Source organism: Triticum dicoccoides, chromosome 5A (assembly GCF_002162155.2).
Source record: "Triticum dicoccoides isolate Atlit2015 ecotype Zavitan chromosome 5A, WEW_v2.0, whole genome shotgun sequence".
NCBI lineage: Eukaryota > Viridiplantae > Streptophyta > Magnoliopsida > Poales > Poaceae > Triticum > Triticum dicoccoides.
The window spans coordinates 573,631,913-573,639,907 of record NC_041388.1 but is presented as its reverse complement, the minus strand read 5'-3'; positions in this window follow the sequence as shown (position 1 = coordinate 573,639,907).

The following is a 7,995-nucleotide window of genomic DNA, read 5'->3' as shown; positions in this document are numbered from 1 at the left end:
AAGTTTTAACTTTGTGTGGTCACGGATCAAAATATGAGGCTAGTGGGCATGGGGAGCAAGCAGGGCGGCTCGGGAGACGACGGGCGCAGTCACCGGATGCTTACTTACCGGGCTCGCTAGAGAATGGGACACGCTACAGCGATGAAAGACTAACCAGTCACTCGCCGGTGACCAACGAGGCAGTGGAACTATAACATGGTACAGGTGGTTTGGCTTCGCTTTTCCAGTAAGCACCCTGGAAAGCAGGGCCGTCTTCAACATGAGGACACGAGAGTTGATGGTGGGAGGAATTACTTCCCCGCCCTTCCGTGCTGACTTTTGACTGGAAGAAGAGACGAAAGAATGTTGGTGTGCACGTCGCCGAGTACGTGCAGATCGGATCGGGCGCCTCAAGAGCCATTTGTATTTGGTGCGTGACAGTCATTTGATTTGGGATGTGTCAACCCCATCGTTTACAATATGATCCATGTTCTCGGCCGTTGCTCAACTTTGTCGGTCCGCAACACAGCTAGTGTAGTGCTCGACTCTCTTGCAACACATCCCAGGTTGCAAAAGCGTGTGGGGGTTACTACGCCCTGCACGATAAAAGGTTGATCGGACGGTTGCGGTCGACGCGCCCCCAATTATCAACTAACTGAGCACAAGCGTTTTCCAAAAATGTGTCAACTATTATATACACCTTTAAGACTAGCATTGGGTCAAATAAGCGCGGTATCAAATCCGATGAACAGAAATCTGAACCGAAACCAACACCGAATTAACTTAGTTTTTTGGCCATTTTGATAGCACATCACGCGCATGACTGATGAGTGTGTGTGGTGTTGTGCCTCGCCGCAGATGGGCTATAGCGATGGTTTGTGGGGTGCTATTGTGTACTGGTGTTCGAATTAAAGATTGTTAAGACTACTGGTAGAGAAAGGATTGGTAAGACAAACCCACATGGCATAGTTAGATCTTGTATGATGCAAGGTGATTAGAAAAATAAACTGGTGTTTTTTAAGCACTGATGCTTATCTCTACTCCTAATGAAGCAGTTGGTAGTCTCCGCCGGTCAATTTTCGTCTCACCTCCACTGGGTTTTTTTCGTCCTAGAAAAATCTACGAAATTTCGTAGGTTAACCAGGGACAACTCACACCTCCCAGGTTTTTTTCGTCCCACCTCCCATGGTTTTTTTTGGTACCTCGTCCCACCTCACACTGAGCCGCCACGAACCGCAAAAACCGCCTACCTTAGCCAAATCAACAAATCTCTCTCATTAATGCAATTTTCTTTAGGAAACAAATAATAGATTCTTTCCTACCTTAGCCAAATCAACGGATCTCTCTCATTAATGCAATTTGCTTTAGCAAACAAATAATAGATTCTTTCCTACCTTAGCCAAATCAACGGATCTCTCCCATTAATGCAATTTGCTTTCGCAAACAAATAATAGATTCTTTCCTACCTTAGCCAAATCAACGGATCTCTCTCATTAATGCAATTTGCTTTAGGAAACAAATAATAGATTTTCAGAAAACAAATAATCTCTAATCTCTAATCTCTATCTCTAATATCTAATCTCTAATATCTAATAATAATAATAATAATAATAATAATCTCTACTCCTAATGGACGAGTTGATTTAATAGTCCCACCACTTTCGTCTGGTTTTTTTTCGTCCGGTTTATTTTCGTCTCACATCCCACCACCATATCTACTCACGTTAATTTTTTTCCCCTCACAATAAGAAGTTTCCTAACCTTTCCAAAGTTTCTAAACTAGACACGTTATAAACGGGCAGTAACTGATAGCACGTTACCGATCAATAAAATTTAGTTTCATGACAATCAATTCCAAATCCTAATTTTCCTAATACGTCGATCTTTCTCAAATCCTAATAAGCCCTTTTCCTCTTTCCTTTTTCACTGCTCCACCTAGAAAAAAAAACCCCATCAATCACGCAACCCCTCCCTGCCTCTCCCCAACTCCCCAAGCGACATCCTCTCTCCCCTCCCAGCCGTCCCCCAAGACGCCCTCATCGGCGCACTCTTCATCGGAGCACCGTCCGCTGGAAGCCGGAGTCGGGAAGGAGAGCAGCCACCAGCGGGGGAGACCACAAGGGGAGGTGGTTCTTCCTCTGATTGATGCATCCGCTCGTGGGGGCATTGCTGGTGGGGGCGAGGAGCGATGTTGGTGGCCGTGCTGGGGCCCGGCGGCGTGGGCGGGCGCGCTGGAACTGGTTGTGTCGATGGCGTCGTTACCGCCAGAGACCACGTTCGTGTGGGTGCTGGCCAGCGCCGGGTGTGTGGCCGGGTAGGTGCGCGTGCCTCTCGACGGTCTGCTCGACCCGGCCGGGTCGGCGGCTGTACGGCTTCTATGTGCTGCGCACTGCAAAGGGCTTCCGTCGCTTGACGAGGTCATCCAGCGGTAAGGGGAAATACCCCCTTCGATCCCTAACACTACCCCACCACAACAATCCATTCCTAAATTTTCTATGACTGTTTGGTTAAATTTGCATGTCGGACAAGCTCGTTGGCCACATTGGGTAGCTGCCGCCCTCTGCTGAGATTGTTCACACCATGGATGAGATCTCCAACACTGTAAGTTACTCTTCTTTGGTTATGTTTTATTTAATCTGTGTAGTTTGATGTGGGTTGGCTGATGATTGGCTAGGTTTGCTCGGTCATTGATTCGGCGGAGCTGTGCAGGGACACGCACTCAGATAGGTGATTGGATGACGTCTGCTTGCTTCTTGTGTAATAATTTAGAAGCTCTGCAGCAAAGTGTTTTCAGTTTTCTTTTACTGAATATAAATATGTATGTGAACTAGGGAGTTTACGGAGGAAGCAGATAAGGCATCATTGACGAATTATGAGCATCTTCAAGTAAGGTCTATAACATAAATGGCATCTGTGAAAAGGGAGAGAGCAGAGTGAAATGACCAAACCAGAACGGTAACATTCATTTCTGTGATTTTCTGCAGTACCTGAACACATATACTACTTTATAAAACGCGGTACTAAACACTGAGAGTGAAGGTGCCCTGCCTACCAGAGGAATATGGGAAGGCAGCAAATAACTTGCGTATCGACTTTGAGAAAGGAGGGATTCATCTTCGTAATAGTTGCCATAGTGATAGTTATATTCGGTTGTGATTGTTAGCTTTGAATTTGAATTAGAAAGATAATGCTCTACCATTGCAGATAAACTCGAGCATCTTAATCAGCTGAACCTTGCAATTGCGCATCTGGGTAGAAAGTAGGTATTGGGCAGGCCGTTGCTAAGCTTAGTACTATTTTCACTGTCGAACTTGCATATATTGAAGTCAGTTGTAGTTCCAGTTTGGAATTTAGTACCATGCATATCAGCTTATTAAGAGAAGCTTGATTGGTTCCATTGATTTGCTATAGAACATTTTATTAGACATGAAGGTGCCTGGCCTTTCTTTTACAAAAATAGGGTAAGACCTACTTTGAAGAAAAATTGCTTGTTATGTTTACGAGTGGAGCGAGAAAACAATTGCTAATCTCCTTTCATATACTCATTTTTGTAGCTTAGTTGTCCATATACAGATATTGGTGGTCATGCCTTGCCCCTCACTTCCCTCCAAGCTTGTCGCCCTCGCCCCCCTCTTTGAGGCAGCCACCCGCTGCTCATCTCGGTGGCGTCAGGCGCGGCCGTACCCACCATGGCATCGGCGTGGCCCTCCCTGCAAGGAGCGGCGCCTCCTTGGTACAATCGCGACGCTGATTCAGCCGGATCGGCGGGGGTTAGTAGGCTCACAGGCTGGCGTTTCCTCGGATGCATCAATGTTCTAATCATGATGCCATGACCATAGATTGTATGAGTCTAGAAGACTTTGGGGCGGCTCATCTGCGTGGATGGTTGTGGCTGGGCACACAATCCATTAATAAGCCTTCAAATTTTCACACAGAAGGTCCCCTCCTTTTCCTTTTTGCATTTTTTCTTTTTAATTTTTTTTAGATTGCTTCCGTTGGAAAATGGAAAAAAGACTCAGAATCCTAGATTTCTACTTTCTATCAGAAGCTTGTAACTGATCTGTAAGCTCACCAGCCAAGCTGTCCATTTGGATTTCAGTAGATATATGGAGTATATTTACTCACATTGTCCACGACTTGTTTGAAGAAATTTCTCTTCTGATTTGGTATTGCATTGCTGAGCACTTACTGTGAATTACATGCAGCATGTGTATGTTCTATAGCTTCTATTGTACAGTTTTCCTTCTTTTTTTCAGGTTGTCCAGATGAGCACTGGCCACTGGGAAATGGCAACTTGGTTGAACTGAATCAGCTCTAATCTCCTAAATTTGTGCATTTATCTTAAAAAACACTGCAGTGCTACCTCCCCGTAGTAATAAATAAGTATATTATGAAGCTCATATATGACTATTACTATTATTTTTGCACGTTCAATCAATTCCACTGATAAATCATTTATGCATTTTTAGAACAAGCATCAAGCATCATGTGGCATTATAGTCATTGGTGAAGATTGACAATGCACTCAAATACAAGACTTATGATGGTGTTTGGTGACTGATAAAGATGATTGGAAAGGTGCTTTCCAAGCATAAGGTGAATCTTCTATATTTCACTTTTTAATATAATTTGGCCGGTACGATGTATATTTTCTGAAAACTATATCTCCATTGTGGGTTATCTGACTAAAATTACATTTTCTGCTTGGCATTGATTCATATATATTAATATGGGCAAAGGAAATTCACAATAATTTATGTCAGTGAAAGACTTCTAAAACCAGTGAAGTGTCTTAGCAAGGATGACACGCCGTTGTGCCTCTCGGCCTGAACAATATAGCTCATTTAGTTCATCGCCACAACTGGCTACAAGGCGTGACGGAGCAGCTCCACATGTCCTGCGAGGACACGGAGTCAGCGTTGGACGACCGCCGTAGGTGAGAGATCGTGCCATCGTGCCGCATGACCCCCGTCGGCTCTAGACTGGTTTGTTTGTTTCTCTCCTTTAGATGTGCAATTAGGAACAGAAAAGCCGGTTTGTCGCCAATTCATAGAAAAGGAATAGCCGGTTGTCAAACAAAGGAAGGATGCTGGCTGGTAATTGGGACTGGGGCATTGAGATTGAAATTAACATGTGTCGTGAATCGACGAGGGTCTCACGGGTGGAACATAGGAACCGGGCACGTAATTTTTTTTCCATGAGAGAGGAGGAATAATGTGAGAGAGGAGGAATAATGTGAGAGAGGAAGATGCGTATGTGGCTCGAGGGCTACTATTGCTTGCGGAAGCAGTGGCAGGGAGCAACCGATGGACAAGGAGAGGCTAGGAAGGAAGAAGAGAAAGTAGCACACGATCAGGACGGGTGGCTGCGCATGGGCTATTGTGTTGTGTGCCTGCGGCCAAGCCAATTGGGAGAGAGGCAACCACAGCAGAGATACAGGAAAGTAGCAGTCCATGCATGTTGCTCAGCATCAAGGTAAGGTGGGTAGTTTCTGCCGCTATGTCGCCGCATCGGACGACTGGGAGCAGGGAAGAAAAATTAAAGGAGAAAATATCATAGCGGAAGAGACTGGGCCCAAAAAGGGGCAAGTTCATCCCAAACTCGTTTTTGATGTTTCAGGGTCACCTCTCCGTCCATACACCGAACTAGGAACTCGCAATTGTTTCCTGTTATTGAACTGGACATAATCAGTCTATTTAAAACTGGTACAGAACCATGCATATTTTTGAGTTGATACAAAAATACCAATGGTTTCTTTTTTGCATTATTGCCGTCCAGAGTGTAAGAGTTTCAGCCAAAACAAGTTTATGCCTAACATTTAGTTAGTAATGACTGAAATATGTTTTCAGATTTAAGCAATGAGGATGTTAGAACTAAATTATAGTTCCAGCATGAAATTAGGTAATTTCTTGTAGATAATCATAGTGGTATATTTTGTTGTGTTCGGTTTACAAGAATTAAAAATATAGAGATATTGTTGAGAAAACAAGAAGTTAAGTGGATTCATGGTTGACAAGCAAATTTATTTTGGGGAAAGTTCCGTAGTAATGTTTACGAGCATTTAGCATTTGTGTCATGCTTGTTTTCAGTGGATTATTACATGATATGGTTCTATAGGTTTTGGAGCTTCTACTGGCGTGGGTAGTTATTTGCTTAATGGTGTAACTTAAGCCAACTACATAATGACCTTCATATGGTTTCTCCATTGTTTTTTCTCCCGTTGTGCTCGCGTGTTCAATCTTGTTATTATTGCATCTTGTGGTCTACTCTGATAGGTCATGTTTGTTTGTAGGGTGACAATTTATACATCTAGGGAACCAGGGCAATTTGGACATGTGATATTTCCTCGAGTAAGCAAACTTCTTTTGTATGGCCTAGCATGATGATCAACACCCATCTGGTTTTATATGGTGCCACTTTTGTTGTATACAACAAGCAACTATTCATTTTGTGTGCCTTGCAACAACATCGTAATCTCATTAAACCTGCAATAGATCACACATTCAGTACATTTCAATTTCTAATTAGTCTAGACCGTGAAGTATCTGTTTTTTTAACATAACAGGGTTATCTGATCATATAATCTGTCACAAGTAGTAAGGGTGGGTAGATGAGCAAATTTTCCCAGATGGCAAGATATCTATACAAATTATGGAACTTGAATCTGAACATTGGAGAAGTGGACAGTGGACGCGACTACCACTGTTATATATAATTATAGTGATATTCAAAGCTATTTTTTTGTCTTAATGTAAAGTTTATCGCAGACAGACATCCACCCAGAAACACACACATGAGACATGACACACACACTTCCTTTTGGATTTGCCGGTTCTATGTTACCTCAGGAGCACAAAACTTGAGTAATTATAGCAAAACAATTCGAGGATGAGACTACGAACCAACCTGTGGGTGGATGGTTAGAGGTACTGTGGTATCTCCAGCCCATCAGGGTTCAAATCCTGGTGCTCGCATTTATTCCTGGATTTATTTCAAGATTTCCGGTTATGCGCATTCAGTGGGAGGAGACGTTCCCGTCGACGACGAGGTGCCTACGGACTTCGTAAATTTCAAAATGATATGCCGGCTCAGTCTTTCGGAGGTGCTCATAGGGGTAGGGTGTGCGTGTGTGCGTTCATAGGGGTAAGTGTGTGCGCGTGTATATGAGCGCTTGTGTTTGTACTGATGTTCAAAAAAAAAATTGAAGGACGAGACTACTGGACAGTGCAGAATACCTCTTTATTCCCATATAAAGGACACATATTCCTTGCGACTGTTTTTTCATATACCATGATATGTTCCTATTTGCCAAAGAGTTGGCAAGGTACCGGCCCAAAATCAAGTGTATTATGAGCACCCCTATTCCTAGCTGCTAATCTGGATCTTAATAATTAATGCCCATATCTTGTTAGACCAAAAGAAGCAATACTTCCATTGATAGACTAAACGACTCATGGCATGTGGACTAATGGACATGTCTTTTAATCCAAGGCATGGAGAACTCGGTACATGTCGAGGAAGAGGAACATAATGCCGGAGGAAGGCAATAACAAGTATCAGCTCAAGGAGTTCTTGATGGAGACGATTGGCCAGATCTTACTTGTAGCTTTTTTTGTGGGAAAGTCTTTGACTCCACATTGTTGGGTTAAGTTATGTTCGCATCTCCGTTTTGGATTAAATCAATTGAACCTACTGAAAAAAACTTTTGGGAGTGTGACATTAGTAGGCACGACAAGAACGATGATGGGATGCTCACTGGAGATGAGGTCAAAAAGGTGAATACGCCAATGATGCATAGATATATGTATGAATTGTACATGTACACACAAAACATACTGTGACAAGTATCTCATGCCAAGCTTTAGTTTCGGTAAGAGGTTTTGTTGCCCGTACAACGCATGGCCATTTAACTAGGTGTAATCCAAAATAAATAAATTAAAAGCCCGTAGCAACGCACGGGCGTTCTACTAGTTTCTAGAGGGTTGATGCTTAATTAGGCACCCATCGTGTAGAAAT